We start from the raw sequence: 19,698 nt of genomic DNA on the forward strand, positions 1-19,698 counted from the left end.
AACAGAGAGGACACAAGTTTTTGCATATCATAACAAGTTAACATAATGTTTGCCTGCTGCATTTGCACAACTTTTCACAGTTATTCTACCTTTAATTTCTCTAAGATCTGTCTCATCAACTGTATTCAGTGCCAATCTGGGGCAATGATAACAAAACTGTGCTATTTGATCAACTCAATAGACTTGATCTGGTGACAGATTTTCATTAGATGACCTTGGTAAACTTATCAGTAAATTTCTCCACTGCTTTGTGATCAGTAGATGCTTTATCACAACAAATCTTTAAAGATTTTATGTTGTATCTTTCCTTAAACGGCAACAGCAAGCTGTATATGCAGAGTTCTCTTAAATTTTTGGTTTATCATGGTAGATGCTTGCTTCACAATCAGTTCACTATTAAGTGGCATATGTTTACAGCAATGCAGATAGATTGACTCTAAATACATATCATCTTCATTTTTAGCTTTATACAGTCATTCTATTTTTCATTAACTTTTAAAGAAAAATTTTAAAAATATTTACAGATGCATTTTGATTTATTGTACACAAATGGGGTACATCATTTCATTTTTCATTAAATTTAAAAAAAATTTTCATTTGTTCTCTTTACATATACATGAGAGTAGAGTGTATTTTGATGTATTATACATACATGGAGTATAACATCCTAATTAGGATTCCATTTTGTGATCATACATGATGTGGAGTTTCACTGATTATGAACTCATATATGAACATTGGAAAGTTATGTCTAATTCATTCTAGAATCTTTCCTAATCCAATCTTCCCTCCCTTCCCTTCATTCCCCTTTATCTAATCCAATGAAATTCTATTCTCTTCCCCCAACCCCACTTACTGTGTGTTAAAATCTACATGTCAGAGACAGTATTAGGCCTTTGGTTTGGGGGACTGGCTTACTTCACTTAGCATGATAGTTTCCAGTTCCATCCATGTACCAGCAAATACCATAATTTCATTCTTTATGGTTGAATAATATTCCATTGTGTACATATACCACATTTGCTACTTTGCAGCAGAGTAAACAATAATGTGAACAGAGAGCCTACAGTACAGGAGAAAATCTTATCACCTGCATCTCAGATAAAGCATTCATCTGAAGGGTATATAAAGAATACAAAAAAAACTTAACACCAAAAATCAAACAACCCAACTAACAAATGGGCAAAAGAAATGAGCAGGCGACTTCACAGAAGAATAAATATGAATGGTCAACAAATATATGACAAAATTTTCAATATCTCTAAAAATTAAAGAAACGCAAATTAAAACTACACTGAGATTTCATCTCACTCTAGTCCAAATGGCAATTATCAATAATGCAAGTAACAATAAACATTGGTGAGAATGTGTGGAACAGGTAGACTCATACATTGCTGGTGGAACTGCAAATCGGTTCAACCACTCTGGAGAGCAGTACGGAGAATCCTCAGAAAAGTTGGACTGAAACTACCATTTGTCCCAGTTATCCCACTCCTTGGTATATACGCAAAGGAATTAAAATCAGCATACTACAGTGATGTAGCCACATCAATGTTTATAGTAACTCAATTCACAATAATAAAGCTATGGAACCAACCTAGGTACCTTTCAACACATGAATGAATAAAGAAAATGTGATATGTATATGATTCAACCATAAAGAATTACTTTATCATATTTGCCAGTAAATGGATAGATCTGGAGACGTTATGCTATGGGAAATAAGCCAATCCCAAAAAAGCCAAAGGTTGAATGTCCTCTCTGATATGCGATGTTAACACAGAACAAGGGGGAAGGGGAAGAATAGAAGTTCAGTAGATTAGACAAAGGTGAATGAAGGGAAGGGAGGGGGACAGGAATAGGAAAGAGTGAAATGCATCGACATAACTTTCCTATGTACATCTATAAATAAACCACAGTGAATCTCCACATCATGAACAATTACAAGACTGGGATAATTAGAGTAAAATGTACTCCACCTGTTATGATTTGGATATGAGGTCTCCTCCGAATGTTCACATGTGAGACAATGCAATAAAGTTTGGAGGAGAAATGATTGGGTTACAGCCTTAACCTAATCAGTGAATTAATCCCTGATCGGATTAACCGAGTGGTAACTGAGGCAGGTGGAGTGTGGCTGGAGAAAGTGGTGCATTGGGGGCAGGACTAAGGGGTATATACTTTGTATCTGGAGGGTGGAGCCTCTCTTTCTCTGCTTCCTGATCACCATGTGAGCCCCTTCCTTCTTCCATTCTCTCGCCCTGATGTTCTGCCTCACCTGGAGCCCCAAGAAATGGAGCTGGCCTTCTATGGACTAAATCCTCTGAAACCGTGAGCCTTCAAACAAACTTTTCTTTCCTAAAATTGTTCAGGTCAGATCTCTTAGACACAGCAGTGAAAAAGCTGACTAAAACACGATGTTTTTATAAATATGTCAAAATATATTCTACTGTCATGTATAACTAAAAAGAAATTTAAAAAAAAAATTAAATGAAGGACAGGCTGCTGGGCTGTGGGCAGGCATTCCAGGTCTCTGCTAGTGATATGCCCAGTTTGTGCTCGATAGGTGATTTGATTCTGCAGATAAAAACCTTCAGATTTTTTTTTTTTTTTTCACATTTGTATTCTCTGTAGGAGTATTGAAGGATGTTCAACTTTCCCTGAGGCCATTTTAAATAGCTCTTGTTTTAGATATGTGTATTTTAAATGTGACCTTCCTTACATTTGGTCTGGAACATTGTGAAAGGATGCAAGTTTAGCTGTTTTGTTTTGTTTTTTTTTTTTTCTCATTAGAGGAACTTCAGAATTTGGAATAAAAGAAAGTTGTTGATCACTCTCCTGAGTCAAATACAACCTCTTGATGTCACAAGCTGTCACAGTTTGTGAACTGTAAAATGAACATAGAGGCCCACCAGGAATTAATGATGCTGCCCTGGAGGTGGGGCAGGTGAAGGACTGCTCTTAGTTGCCAGTCAGTATAATACCTTGCTGGAAAGGGAAGTTAGGATAGTTTGAGGCTTTTGTAGGGTTGCCTTTACTATTGATGACTTTTAAGCTATAAGGTATATCAAAGGTGTATTCTTTTCACTTAACTTAAATATATTAAAATGATAATTGAATAAAAGTGAATTTCTAGACTAACAAAAATATTTTATGGATTTAAGCACATAAATAGTAGTCATGCAGAGCTGCCCATAAAAAGCTGTTAATGTAAGAAACTTTGTTTGGATAAAGGTGAATATTTTATAAATTAGAATTTCCACTACTTATTCGATGGTGTTTTATTTCATTAATATTGAATTTGCAAAATGAAATTTAAGTTACCCTCTCATCTTTAAATACTATAAATGCTAACTAAGAAAAGAAAAATGAAGACACATATAGTATACCCTTATCTTCCTACTGTGATACTAAATCAACAGATCTGCTTCATCATGACTCGAAGTAGTGGTGTTACAAACACCTTTCTTATAGGACTTAATAGAATTTCTTTTGTCTACATTAGCTAGGCCAAAGTGCATAAAAAAATTACTTATCTGAAATGTAATCACCTTTCACTTTGGGTTTTTCCTTTTTTAATTGTGCTAAGTCTACTATTTAGCAGAATTTAACCTTGAAAAAGGATTCTAAAATCATGGTTTTCCTGGAAAGACCCTATTTAAAAGATAGTTATTGTTTTGGTCTGGTTAAGAAATGTGAGTCTGGGATATAAAAGTTTTATGTGTATCTACTGAATTCGTGTTAAGAACAAAACTCTGTCCTGCTCACTGGTCTATTAACTCATTTCCATTCCTATAAATTACCTTAGTATGTTGTTTCCTACTTAGAATGACTCCTTCTGAACTTAGATCCTGAGTCCATTTTCACAACTATATTCACAAGAAGGAGAAAATATGTTGCACCTACAGTTTAGCAACGTACTTAATTGTGTGTGTTTTGAGGTGGATGGAGAGTGAGGTTCTAAAGATAAAAATTATTGATAGGCAAAGCCTCAGAAGTCAAGTGCCCCTTTACTTGATCAATCACAAGTGATTCAGGCCCAATAGATTAGTTAAAATTAGTTTCTGTGCCACAGTAGAATTTTTTTTCTATGTTGATGAACGCACATTAATTCAGCTATAATGGATAGTATTTTACAATTATCTGTAGGCTTGTGGTCTGAAAAAAAAAGAGAGAGAGAACTTTTGTATTTTTATTATTGCTCTTAGTAGAAAAAAAGCACAACGTAGTAGATCCATATCCATAAAGAGGTCACTCACCAAATATTTACTGAGTTCCTAACATAGGTGAAGAATCACTTCTCACATTAGATTACTGAGTAATTTGTTTGAGTATGTACAGTAGTGAAAAGAACAAGTTCAAAAATTACTTGTGAATTTTTAAAAATTACTCATTTTTCTTCTTGATTTTATTGTTAATTATAATGAACATGGAAACTTACTTAAATTGATTTTCATTTCATGTGCCTATGGAGGCCAAAGTGTTCACATTTTTTAAAAATTGCCCCAAATATACTCTTGAATTTCTTTTTTTAAAATATTTTTTAGCTGTCAATGGACCTTTATTTTATTTATTTATATGCAGTACTGAGAATCAAACCAAGTGCCTCACATATGCTAGGCAAGCGCTCTACCTCTGAGCCACAACTCCAGCCCCACAACTCTTGAATTTCTTATTGGAATAATGTTTGATATGCTAGTATGTAAGTTGTACTTTTGTAACATATAGAATGATATTTTAATAAGTAATCTGATAAAGTTTTAAAAATCTAAGAAAATGTGTACAAGATCTCTATGAGGAAAACTATAAAACTCATGAAATAAATAAAAGAATTGAATAAATGTTCATGCATAGGATAAAAATATTATCAAGCTGTCTCTTCTTCTCTTCTTCCCAACTTTACCCATAGTACAACACAATCCCAATTAAAATCCAAAAAATAAATGTTATTTTGTGGATATTAGCAACCTGGCTTTAAAGTTTATTCAGAGACAAAATACCCAGAATGGCCAGCACAATATTGAAGGAGAACAAGTTTGGGGGACTCACAGTTTTTGTCTTCAGGACATACTGCACAGCTATAGCAATCAAGAGAGTGTGGTTTTGGTGAAAGACTAGACAAATAGACCAAAATAATAGAATGTCCAGAAAGAGACTCCCATAGGTATGTAATGAAGTGATTTTTCAGAAAGAGGAAAGAAATTTGCAAAGGACACAAAAGTCTTTGCTACATATGGTGCTATAATAACTGAACATCCACATGCAAAACAAAGGAATCTACACATAACCTTACATTCTTCATTAAAAAAACTGAAATTAGATCACAAATATAAAATGAAACAAACTGTAAAACTCATAGAAATAAAGGATAATATCTAAATACCTTTGTATTTGATAGTCATTTTTTGCATGCAACATCAAACGTATGATCTACGCAAGACAGAATTGATAGACTGGTAATCATTAAAACTAAAAAGGTCTGCTATTTGAAAGATACCGTCAAGAGAATGAGAAAAAAGAAGATTGGGGGAAAATATTTGTAAAGGACAACAAAGGGTTACTATCTTCAAAATATACGATGAGTTGCTAAAATTCAATAATACAACACAACCTGATTAAATAATATACCGAAAACCCTAACAGACATCTCACCATGAAAGTTACACAGGTGACAATCATATAAAAAGATGTTCTACATCATGTATCTTAGGAAAAAATGCAAATTAAACTAATGAGAAAGTACCAAATGTCTGTTAGATTGTCCAAATTCTAGAACATTGACATCAAATAGTGGTGAAACAGAGGCTTTTGTTCAGCACTGCTGGGAACTGGAAATGTTACAGTCATTTTGGAGGAATTTTTGGCAATTTTTGCAAAGCTAAATATACTTGTACATATGATCTACAATCAACACTCCTTGATATTCACCCAAAGGAAATGAAGCCAGCTATGTTGGCACATGCCCATAATCCCAGCAACTCAGGAGGCTAAAGCAGGAAGATCATAAGTTCAAGGCAAGCTTGAGCAATTTAGCAAGACCTTGTCTCAAAATAAAACTAAAAAGAACAGGGAATGTGGCTTAGTGGTAGGGCACTCCTGGATTCAATCCTCAATACAATAACAATGACGACAACAACAAAGAGTTGAAAACCTATATTCACATTAAAGTCTGTATATAGATGCTTATAGAAACCTTATTTGTAATTATCAAAACTTTGAAGCAAGATGTATTTCAAAATGTATTTCAGGAAGTGAATGGATAAATAAACTGGTCCATTTTGACAGTAGAATGTTAGTCAGTGCGAAATGAAATAAGCTATCAAAGACATGAAAAGACATTGAGCAAATTTAAAGACATATTACACAGTGAAAGAAGACAATCTTAAAAGGTTACATGCTGTACAATTCCAACTTTATGGCATTCTAGAAAAGATAAAACTACAGAGACAGTAAAAAGATCAACGGTTGCCAGGTTGCTGAAAGGAGAATGAATAAGTGGAACACAGAGGATTCTTAGGGCAGTAAAACTACTCAGTATAATACTGTAATCGTGGGTACATATTTTTATACGTTTGTCCAAACTAACACAATACATAACACAAACAGTTATCCCAGATGTAAACTATGAACTTTGGGTAATGATATGTACCAATGTATACTCATCAATTGTAACAACTTGGTCTTCTTGGTTTGAGATGTTGGTAATGGAGGCTATGCATGTGGGAGACAGAGGGTGTATGAAAAAACTATACCTTCTACCAATTTTATTGTGAACCTAAAACTGCTCGAAAAATGAATCTTTTAGGCACACATACACAAAAGTTTATCATATAAATAGACATATAATCAGAATTGTAAAGAATATAATAAAATGATAGTTTTAAATTCACAATATTGGCAATTACTTTAATGTAGATGGATATGTGTGTTTATCATAAGAGAACCATCTGAAACACCAGTACAAGAGAGATTGAAAATACAAAATACAAAATGCTGCATCATGCCAAAAAGGAAAAAAATAGATAAAAAGAGCAGGCATAGCTATTTTAAGGCCTAATAAAATAATATTAAGACCTAAAGGATTACTACAGATGAGAGACTTCTAAATTCTATTAAAGTTCTAATTAAATTAAAGCTGAAACAAATTTAAATACGAATGCACATAAAATTAAAATAGGTAAAATACATCTTCAAGAATCAAAAAATACATGTAAAAGAGACAAATTTGAAATAGACAATTTAAACATGTCTCTTAGTGACTGTTAGAACGATATTTTAATCTTTGATATAAAAAATTTTTAGAAGTTGATGAACAGAAGAACAAATTCAGTATGAGAGTTCAAAGAAATGGAATACATAATTGAAATGCAGATACATTAACAGAAGATAAACACGCAGTGGAAAGCATTAACAAAAGGAAAATCCTTTTTGAAAAAATAACAAATAATAAATTTGATAAGCATTGCTGAGAACGATCATGAGAAAAAGGAAAGAGGTACAAATCTACCACATCAGGAATGGAATGAAAATAAAAATGTGAGCATCACCACAAATCTTGTAGAGAAGAGGTCATGACAATTTTATGGCAGGAATTTTAAAAATAAAAAGTAAATCGACAATTTTGTCTATAAATACTGTTTGCCAAATCTGATGGGTAAAATAGAAAATCCCAGAAAAATCTATCAAATAAATATTTAATTTGCATTAATAACTCACTAAGAAATTTTCGACAGAGGACTTCACTGCTGAATTCTATGTACATCTACAGATAGTACAAAATAGCGTTCCCCTTATATTTGGTTTGTTTTCTTTTGATAATGGAGATTGAACCCAGAGGCGCTTTACCACTGAGCTACATTTCCAGTCCTTTTAAATTTTTTTCATTTGTTTAATTTTGAGAGAGAATCTCACTAAATTACTGAGGTTGGGCTTCACTTTACAATTCTCTTACTTCAGCCTCCAAAGTCGTTAGTAAAATAGGAATGTGCCACTGTTCCCGTTTCCTCCCTATTGTTTTAAAATGCTGTTGTCTTAATACTAAAATCTACAAAGGATAATACAAAAAGTAACATTTTATTTTAATTTATATAGAAATATTAAAATCTTAATATTGAAACTTTAATATGAAATATTAGCAAACTCAAGGCTTTCCATAGATGTAGATAATATGATTTGCATAGTTTTTCTTCCATGACTGAAAATTTCAACTTACTCTTGAAAATACTCCTTTTTCAGTAAATAAAAGAGAAAAATCCATGTCTCAAAGAAGTCCTGAAGAATATCATCTAATAGCATTTGATGTCTATTCCCTGTAAGCATTCAGCAAGCTTGAAATCAAAGTGATGTTCATTAATGTGCAAAGTGGGTCTAGGGAAGACAAAACCAGCAATTGTTTTATTCAACTCTGAGGACTGGGAAGAAATTAACCTGACATCATTTGAAGATGTGATTACAATGTAAACAAATCAAAATCTTCACATAATTATGAGAACTAATACGTGCATTTAGCAGAGCAGCAGGACAAAGTTTCAGTATAAAAAAATGATCTACATTTCACAGCCAGGAAAATGATGAAATTTAAAATAATGTATTTAAAATATCATCAAAGGATGAGGCTATAGCTTAGTGATAGAACACTTGCCCAAGATCCTGGGTCAGAACACAGGCAAATAAATAAATAAATAAAATAAAAGAACAACTGACTTGTAAACCATGCAGAAGCAAAATCTAGAAAACAACAGGAAATACACAGAAAATTATTAATCAAGAGATTATGAAGACTAAAATAAATGCAGAGATAAACTGGGTCCTTTGAATGGAAGACTAAGCATTGTAAAATGTCAATTCTTCACTGAAATTTATCTGTACCTACAATGAAACTCCATAAATATCTAACAAGTTTTTTGTTTTTAAGGGAGGGTTTAATGAACTGTTTCCAAAATTGAAATGCCAAATTCAATGTCCTTAGTGATGAAGGACAAGTTGGAAGAACTTTCACTTGAGAGAGAGAGAGAGAGAAAAGAAAAAAGACAGAAAAAGAAAGAAAGAAAGAAAGAAAGAAAGAAAGAAAGAAAGAAAGAAAGAGAAAGGAAGGAAGGAAGGAAGAAAAGAAAGAAAGAAAGAAAGAAGGAAAGAAAGAAAGAAAGAAAGAAAGAGAAAGAAAGGAAGAAAGAAAGAGAAAGAAAGAAAATCCTGATTCGTAATGGAAATGTAGTGATTAGGACATTGTGGTATTTAAAATTTTTTTTTTAAATAACTGTCTTGTAGTGGGAGCATAACAGTGACCCGAAACAGTACACCACTTACATTCACATTTCATATGTCACAAAATGTCACTTTATTGCAGGGGCAAAAAAAGAAATGTATTTCTTTAATGTCAATAATAACTTAGATATCACAGAATGAAATACAGTTCTTGGCCACATTGTAGACCTCAATCAACTCCTTGGGTATTTTAGGTCTCAATGAAAAAATAAAGAGATTTCAGAAGATACTAAAGTAGAATATTATTAATATGGAGAAAAAAATTAAAACATGCTATAAATTCCTTATCATTATTAAATAAACAAATATCCCACTTTCCATAATGGTTAGAGAATCTAAAAAGAAGATCAATAAGAAAAGAGAAGAAGTGAGCAACACTCACTAGAAGCCCAAATGTATCTAAAAGATTTATATAGAACATTTCATCCAACAGCAGAATAGACATTATTTTCAAGTTCTATAGAAATGATTGAATAGGAGTTCATTCAAAATTGCTACAATTAAAGTAGTTTAATTTCCTGATAATTGTATTCAAACTAGGAATGAAGAACAGAAGAAAAACTGGAAAATTCACAAATAATGTTGAAATGAACAACTCTATTGAACGATTCAAAGAAGAAATAAAAATAAATATGAAAACAACTCAAGATAATGAATAAAATACCAAATATATATATTTACCTAAATAAATCATACAGAAAAATATAATCTTATCAAAATTTAATAGCCATGTATAATTCAACGGGCATCTGATAAGAGATGTGATTCATTACAGAAGAAGTCACTTTCTTCTTCATGAACAGTATAAAGATAGGGGAAACTAATATTATTAACCCTCCACTACTTTAGTGCCCAATAAATAGGTTGACTCTATTTGCCCAAGGTTAATCTTGTTTCCCTTATCACAGTCACCAGTTCCCTTACCTGGGGATTTGGTGGTTCACACAGCATTTCCCTTGCAGGAATTGGTTCGGGTGTAGAGATGGAACCCTATTCAGGTCAAGGAAATAGGAGGGGATTTTCAAAACTAGGCTTCACAGAGGAAAGTTTTGGGGATCACAGAAGAAAACCACCCTGTGAGACACTTTTATTTTGAATATTATGGAGTTCTAAAGCTATTTATTCTCCATGAAGGAATCCAGCATTAACATGAATTAAGCCAAGAGAATTTAAAAGAGGGCATCTCAGAAAAACAGCAGGGTAGACATTGAGTTGAGTTTCCCTGAAGCTTGATCACCCTCTAGGTTCACATTTACAAGAATCCATGTAAAAACGTGTTTTACACGTTTGAATGAAGTGACGAGGTTCTTGCATGTAATACCATCCAAACTAAATTACTACCCTGCTGTGACTTTCTTTGATCATGAATAATAAATAATAGGTAATACCTGGTTACCAGGTTTTGTGTTGAGCCTGTACTTTTGCATGTTCTCTTTCAACTCAAGGCTTTTGAAAATGCCTAGAATTCCCTTTTGTATGTCACTATTCTTGATTAAGTTTTATATGATCTAATTATACATAAGATGTGTCTTTCAAATGCCCTAACCCCCACTTTTTCCACAGTCTTATTTATTGTAATAATAAAGAGACAGATAGGGACATAGATGCTTCTTATTGAAACATATAAGAAATAAAACAGCATAGAACTGTGTTTTCACTACCATGGGCTAGCATCAAGTACTTTCTTCATTATCCTACTAACCTTGTTCCAAAATGTCTAAATAAATAGCATGAAGCCAATCTATATGTCAGTGAATGAATTAATACATGTATCTTAAAATTCATTTAATACTCTGCTTTCTCTTTCAATACTGTATATTGCCTCAGATAGCAAGGAAATAAATTCTTTATTCTTAGCCTTTTGTCAATAGATGTCTCCAATGGCAACATGAGTTCTCCAAAAAATTTTAGGAAAGTTATCAGAATTGTGTGAAGTGAAACACAGAATTGACATTGCCACTAATGTCTCCTGAATCTTCAATACTGATAACCAATTGCTCAAAGCACCAAATGAGTTGTGTGTAATTTGTAAATGTGTATGTCACTTATTATAGACATCTTTAAATAGAAATTGTATTCATTTTTCAATAAATGCTTTATTCCAGTGAAATAAGGTTGATTTTTCAATGTTTAATAGGGTAGATGGAGAAAACTGGGTGGAACATGGGAATTAGCAATAGGAATTTCTGAATAGGAGCTGCTGTCTAGCATTTGCATTCTGTTCATCTTTGGCCATATAAATCTGTTTCTTCTAAAACATGAGCTTGTGATTGCTTTTTTCTAAGTATTAGAAATAATACATGTAAAATATTTAGAGCAATTTCCTCACCATAATAATCATTTGGTAAAATGGTTTTGTGACTGTTTTTGCTGCTTCTGTTGTTGTTATTAAAAATGGCCATGATGTTTTAAATTGTTGCCAGCTTTATATTCTGTAATATAATTCTTTCATGTATTTGTAAATAAAAAAATTATTTGAACAGAATTAAATATATCAGCTGTCCAACTGATATATTGTATCAGGTACTTGGAAAATATATGATTTTAGGATCTAGGGTTTCGAGAAGTTAGCAAAAACTAGGAAAATAAGGTTAGATGTGGATGTGAAAAGGAAGAGGAGCAGAAACTTCAACTTAAATTGCTTTGTGTTTCCCTTGTGTTTATTCATCACAGCCTTCAAAGTACAAACGATCATAACCTGTTTATAAAGAAAGGAACCCAGGCTTCAACAATTAAATAATTTTCTCTAGATCACAGAGCAAGTAAGCATCAGAAGAATTACACTTACATTTTTATAAACCCCTAAAGCTATGCTTTTACTACCATGAAATTTGTCATAAAACTAAGCATTAGCAGTCATTGTCCATTATACTTTAATAGCAAATTGAGAAAAAAAAAAAGTATCAAAAATGTGAGTAGTTTTAGAAACTGAAGTGAAAAAGAAAGACTGGTAGCCAACTTGCATAACCACCAACCTAGTATACTCCTATTATAACTAAGTAAAAATAAACTAATTTTCCTAATACCATCTTTTCATATATGCATCTTTTTATAAGAAAGAAAACTCTCAAAGAACAAATATTTTCTCAAATACATATTTCCTCAAATCAAAATATACAATAATAAAACACATTTGTTTATATACTAGTGATATGACAACATAAAACACTGAACTATAAACAAGATCAAAGAGAGATACAAAAAATGAAGGAACTGGTGAATTAGGATTAAAGAATTATGAATTTTCTTTCAAAATTTAAGTAATGTCAAGATATTTCTTTCAAGGTACAAAATAAAATTGAAAGTGAAGAAATTCGATGTTACAGAATTTAAAAGAAAAAGAGGAACAGAAGAAAACATACCAGATGAATCAAATTTTATTGAAAAAGCATCTAGACCTCATGTTGATGCCATGAATGGTCTTAATTTTTTAAAATATGTATTTGAAATAATGGAAGATCAATTTTTTTCACATTTCATCTTTACCCCACAGAACACTGAAATTTGCAACTACTTCTAAGTTGTTCATTCATTCACTTAATCAAACATATTAGGATTATTGGTTTTCTCTATGCACTCAGCACTGTGCTAGGCTCTATTAGGAACACAAAACAAATACAAACTTGAACTCAATGCCAGAAGACTGTGAGCCCAGTCAATCTAATATTTAGAGGATTGATTGTGTCATTCTATATGCCTCTGGGTAATAGGGCAAGGTAGAATGTTACTAGGTTTAAAAAGGAGAGTGCAAATAATATGTTCCAGATTGAGCCACAGAATCAAAATACTATTTTGGCTAGCATTTTCAAAGAAAGCATTATAAAAGTGAAGAGCTTGACAGGGCTGTTGTACATCTATGGTAGATGCTTACCTGATGTATACAAGGTCCTGGGTTTCATTTCTAGTGCTGTGAAAAACCTAACAAACAAACAGAATGACAAAACAGCATTTGCTGATAAATGAATGGAACTGGAGGACATCATGCAAAGTGAAATAAACCAGATCATCAAGGGTCAATGTTCTCTCTCATAATGAGAAGCAAGAGCAAAATAAGAAGGGGAGAAAAAAAAGGGAGGGATTCCATGAAAATTGAAGGGAGATTATTAGAGACAGGAGAAAAAGGAAATGGGGAGAAAGGAGGAATGGGAATAGGGAGGGAATGCAGAATAAATTGACCAAGTATATATATATATGAATTCCACCCTTATGTAAAGAACAAATAAAAGAATATATAACTGAAAAAAGGAGGACCATTAGAGTAGAGGAATGGAAACAGAGAAGGGAAGGAGGAGAGGGGAAGAAAATACTTCCAACAGAAGTGGAACAAATGATATTTTATGCATGTATGCTTATGTCAAAGTGAACTTCGGTATTACGTGTAACTATGATGTACAAATAAAACATTAAAAAATACTGAACCACTTAAAAAAATGAAGGCCTTAAAAAATAAGCTAGACATTCCAGAAGGGTATTGATACTTTGCAACAATAAAAAATACTTCTATATTTTCCATAAAATTATAGACCTAGTAATAAGCTCTCGGCCATTTTATTCCAAAGTGGATCTCTCAAACCATCAGCCAACCAATAAAGCATTTAATAATGGATTTATTCTACAATTATGTGTTTGCACTAATTTGTATTTGGAATATTATGCTTAGAAATAAGGATACAGGGCAGCCTCACAGACTAGTTTGCTGTGTGTTTTAGTGAAGCTATTAAGACATAGAGAATTTAATAAATTATTATACAAAAATATTGTCTCTAATTGTGGCAAGGATTAACCAGGAGAGTTACAGGTTTAGGTGATATATTATGTACTTAGCTGTTTGGCATAAATAATACTGACTGTGCACTTCACCACTCTTGGAGCAGGAATTGATCTTCAGTTTCATCCATTTACCAGAAAATGCTTTAATCTGATTTGTCTTTATGACTGAGTAAAACTACATTGTATACATATACCACATTTTCTTTATCCATTCATCTGCCCTTGGGCATCTGGGCTGGTTCCATAACTTGGCTACTTTGAATTGTGCTGCTATAAACAGTGATGTGTCTGTATTGCTATAGTGTGTTGATTTTAGTTCTTTTGGAAAAATACCAAAGTATGGCATAGCCAGGTTCTATGGTATTTCCAGTACAAGTCTTTTGAAGAATCTCCATCCTGCTTTTGAAACAGGTTGTAATAATTTGTAGTCCCACCAGCATTTATTATTTATTTTCTTGATAATTGACATTCTGACTAAAGTGAAATGAAATTTCAATGTAGTTTTGATTTACATTTCCCTGATGACTAGAAATGTTGAACATTTTTTTGTTGTATTTATTGGCCACTCCTATTTTTTCCTTTGAGAAATATCTGATTAATTCTTTTGCCCATTTACACTTTGGATTTGGTTTTTATTTGCTTATTTTTATTTATTTTTTGGTGTTGTCTTTCAGTTGTTTACATATTCTGAATATTACTCTCCTGTTGGAGGAGTAGCTGACAAAGATTTTCTCTCATTCTGTAGGATTTCTCTTTATGCTTTCAATTATTTGCCATGCAGAGACTTTTTAATCTGATGCTGTCCTTCTTATTGAAACTGATTTTTATTTCTTAAGCTGTAGAGGTCTTGTTAAGATAGTTGGTGTCTGTGCCAATGTATTGGAGTGTTGAGTGTATGATTTCTTCTAGAAGTTGCCTAGTTTCTAGTCTAATTCTTAGGTCTTTGATTCTCTTTGAATTGAATTTTGTATAGGGTGAAACAAAGGAATCTAATTTCATTCTTCCACATATGGATATACAATTTTCCCAGAACCATTTGTTTAAAATGCTGTATTTTCTGTAATGTATGTTGTTAGCACTTTTGTTGAGTTTTAAATGAATGTAACTATGTGGGTTTGTCTCTTTGTCTTGTATTCTATTCCATTGGTTCTCATGTCTGTTTTGATGGCAGTATCATACTACTTTTGTTACTGTAGCTCTATAGTTTATTTTGAGATCAGGTATTGTGATACCTCCAGCATCACTCTACTTGTTCAGGATTGCTTTGGCTATTCTGAGATCCTATTGTTTCAAATGAATTTTGGACAGTTTTCTCTAGTTCTGTGAAAAGTATCATTGTTATTTTGGTGGGGATTGCATTGAATCTCTTTGTTGTTTTGTTAGTACAACCATTTCGACAATATTATTTCTGCTCATCCCAGAACAGGAACTTTTTCCATCTTTTGAGCTCTTCAATTCCATAGTTTTCATTGTGGAGGTCCTTTACCTTCTTTGTTAAATAAATTCCTAACTATTTTATTTTTTGCCTTTATTGTGAAGGGAATTATTTTTCTGATTGCTTTCTCAGCAGAATCACTGTTGGAGTATAGGAAAATGATTGACTTATATATCTTGATCTTGCATCCTGCTACTTTGCTGAATTTCTTTATCATCTCTAGAAGTCTCCTGGTAGAGTTTTTTGGGTCTCCCAGATATATGATCATGTCATCAGCAAAAATAATTTGACTTCTTTTTCTATTTGTGTTCCTTTAATTTTCATCTCTTGCTGATTACTCTGACTAGAATTTCAAAAACTTTGTTGAACAGAAATGTGAGAGTGGATGGACATCCTTGTCCTTTTCCCAATTTTAGAGGAATTGCTTTTAGTTTTTCTCTGTTCAGTATAATGTTGACCTTGGGTATCAGTATAATGTTTGCCTTTACAATGATGCCCCTCATTTCTCCAGCATTTTTAACATGAATGGATGCTGAATTTTGTCCAAGGCTATTTTATTGCATCTATTAGATGAGCATGTGATTCTTGTCTTCGATTCTACTTATGTGTTGCATTAGTTCATTAGATATGTTGTACCATCCTTGCATTCCTGGAATGAAACCCAATTGATCATGATGTACTATCTTCTTATTGTGTTTCTTAAAGAGGTTTTCCAATATTTTATTAAGGAATTTTGCATATATTCATCAAGGATATTGATCTGTAGTTTTCCTTCCTTGATGTGTCTCTGTAGTTCTGGGTTATACTGGTTTCTTAAAATGAATTTGGGAAGGTTCCCTCCATTTCTATTTCAAGGAATAATTTGAGGATGATTGGCATTAGTTCTTTAAAACTTTGGTAGACTCAGCTGAAAAATACAACTGGTCTTGGGATTTTCTTTGTTTGGAATACTTTTAATTGGTTCATCCATCCCATGGCTTAATATTGGTCTATTTAGGTTTTTTATATTCTCATGGTTTAATTTGGGCAGGTCATATGTGTCTAGAAACTTGCCAGTATCTTCCAGATTTTTCCAAGACATTGAATCATTAAAGTGTAAATTTTCAAAATAGTTTTTAATAATCCTTTGCATTTCAAAAGTGTCTGTGATGACATCTTATTTTTCATCCTTAATTTTGTTAATATGGGTCTCTCTCTCTCTCTCTTTCCCTCTCTCTCTCTCTTTCTCTCTCAGTTAGTTTTGCTAACTGAGATTAATATTTTTTATCCTTTCCAAATCCAAATATTTGTTGCATTGATCTTTTTTATTATTTTTAATTTCCATTTTATTAAAAATATCTGATCTTCATTATTTTTTTTTCCCACCGATTTTAGAAGTATTTTCTTCTTCTTTTTCTGTTATGCCTTGTGGTATAACATTAGATTATATACTCGGGGTCTATTATTTTAATGTACATAGTCAATGATATAAACTTTCTTCTTAGAACTGTCTTCACACTGGCCCAAAGATTTTGATATGTTGTATCTCTGTCCGCCTTTGTTTCTAATTTTTTTTATTTCTCCTCTGATCTCTATGATTCATTTCTCATTCAAAGCTGTAATATATAATTTCTAGGTGTTAAAATATTCTTTTATCTTTATATTATTATTGATTTCAAATTTTATTCCATTATGATCTGATAGGTTGTAAGGAATTATCTTGTTTCTTTGTATTTGCCAAGAGTTTATTTGTATCCTAAAACATGACCTATTGTAGAGAGTTTCATGTGCTACTAAGAAGAAAGTAAATTCAGTTGTTGATGAGCAAAATATTCTATGCTTTGGTAGGTCCATTTGATTAATAGTGCTTATAGTTCTGAAGATTTTTAGTTTATGTCTGTATGACCTATCTATTGGTGGGAAAAATGTGAAATCACCAAGTATGATTGTATTGTGAACTATTTGATTTTATATTGAGTAGGATTTATTTTATATACATATGTACATGAATATCTGGAGCATAAATATTTTCAATATTTATACATTCTTCTTAGGTGATTTCCTTAACCAGTATGATTCCTTTAACCAGTATGATTTTCTTTTTCTTCTAAATAATTTTGGCTTGAAGCCTACTTTGTCTGATATGAACATAGTTACTCCTGCTTACTTTTGGTCTCTATTTGCACAGTATATCTTTTTCCATCCTTTCACCTTCAACCTGAGGATTTCATTGCCTGTAAGGTGAGACTCTTATAAACCACACAGTTGGGTTTCATTTTTTAAATCCCTTCTTCCAATCTATGATTTTATTGGAGAGTTTAGACCATCTGCATCTGTGTTGTTGCAGAGAGATGATTTTTTATTTCCTGTAACTATGACACAATTTCTAATCATTCAGACTTGATTCTCCTTTTATCGACTACTCTATTATGGTTCATTCCTATGTTGGTTTTCATTTTTATTTTTTCATTTCTTCTACATGCAGTGTTTCATTGAGTACATTTTGTAGTACAGGCTTAGTGGTTGTAAATACTTTTAGTTTCTGCTTACCATGGAAGATTTTTGTTTTATGTTTAGTTCTGAAGGATAGTTTTATTGAATATAGTAACTTTGGTTGACACCCATTTTCTTTCAGGACTTGATATATATTGTTCTAAATTATAATTTTTGGTAAAAATTATAATTGACTTTCCTTCAAATGTGACCCTTTCTTTTTCTCTTGCAACTTTTAAAGCTCTATTCTTTTTCTGTATATTAGGTATTTTTGTTATAATATGTCTTGGATTGGATCTTTTTTGATCTTGCTTATTTGGAATTCTAAATGCATATTGTATTTTTATTTCTATCACATTGATAATACTTGCAATTTTTTCATTTTATTTTATTGAAAATATTGTGTATTCTTTTCATTTCTCTTTTGGTATCTTCTTCAATGCCAACGATACTTATATTTGGTTTCTTAATGTTATCTCAGATTTCTTGAATATTCTGATCATGATATCTTAACATCTTTTATTTATTGTTGACTTTATTTTTAATATTATAAGCCAGGTGCATGCCAGTAACCACAGCAGCTTGGAAGGCTGATGGAGGATTATGAGTTTAAAGCTAGCCTTAGCAACTTAGTGAGGCCCTAATCAACTCAGCAAGACCTTGTCTCTAAATAAAATATAAAAAAGGGTTGAGGATGTGGCTCAGTGGTTAAGTGTCCTTGGGTTCAGTCCCTGGTACACCACCACCCCCAAAATGATATTATACACTTTGTCTTCAAATCCTGAGCATCTGTTTTCTATGTGATCTGATTTATTTGTGATGCTTTCAACTCCATTTAAAATATGATTTAATGATCTTTTCTCTTCCTGAATTTCTATTTGGCCACTTTTCAGAATCTCTCTGAATCTCTCTGTTCATTGAAATGATGTTATACTTCCTGCATTTTTCTTTTAGTTCATTTCTTACATCCATTTTATTCCCTGAATATTTTAACTATGAATTATAGATGTAAAAAATCTTTTTTTTCTTACATTTTCTCCAAGTTGTCAATGGGATCAGTTTTTGATGTTTCATTGACTGTATGCTGTGGTTTTATCTCCCTGCTTTTTCACATTATTTTTATGTCTACTCATCTGTTTGAATGATTATCAACTTATATGCAAGGAAGATTGAGTGAATTTCCTTCTCTTAAGTGTCCCAGGTTGGGTGAATATCCAAGTGATGATTCTTCTCACTCAACGTGTACCTCTGCTTTCCTCAGTATCAGCACTACTTGAGAAGACATTTGATTTTATTAATTGCAATCACTTCAAAACAAAGTCATGTAATAATAAATAAATTTTGCAGGGGGGACTTGTTGAAGACATTCTCCAAGTTGTTCTAATCTAGATATAAACTATAGTAATGTTCTGGAAAAGGTTGAGAAATTAGTTATTGAAGATAGTAAAATCACTCTTACACTATATAGGATCTGAAAATGGGAGGAGAGGAAAAAGAAAAAGAATAGAAAAGAATAGTACAAACCAAAGTAAAAAGGAAAAAAAGAGGGATGGTAATGGGAATTTGGGGAAGGAGTAGGTAATGCACAATGGAAAAGAGGGACTAAGAGGAGCAAGTGAAAACCTGAACTAGGAAATCAGATAGAATGATTCCAGTTATTCCTTGAAGACATTAGAAGAAATACAATCAAATAGGTAGAGGGTGCAGTATCAAATGACAAGGGAACATCTACCAATTCAATATAAAAAGTGATATCT

This window comes from Sciurus vulgaris, assembly GCF_902686455.1.
Source record: "Sciurus vulgaris genome assembly, chromosome: 14".
Classification (NCBI taxonomy): domain Eukaryota; kingdom Metazoa; phylum Chordata; class Mammalia; order Rodentia; family Sciuridae; genus Sciurus; species Sciurus vulgaris.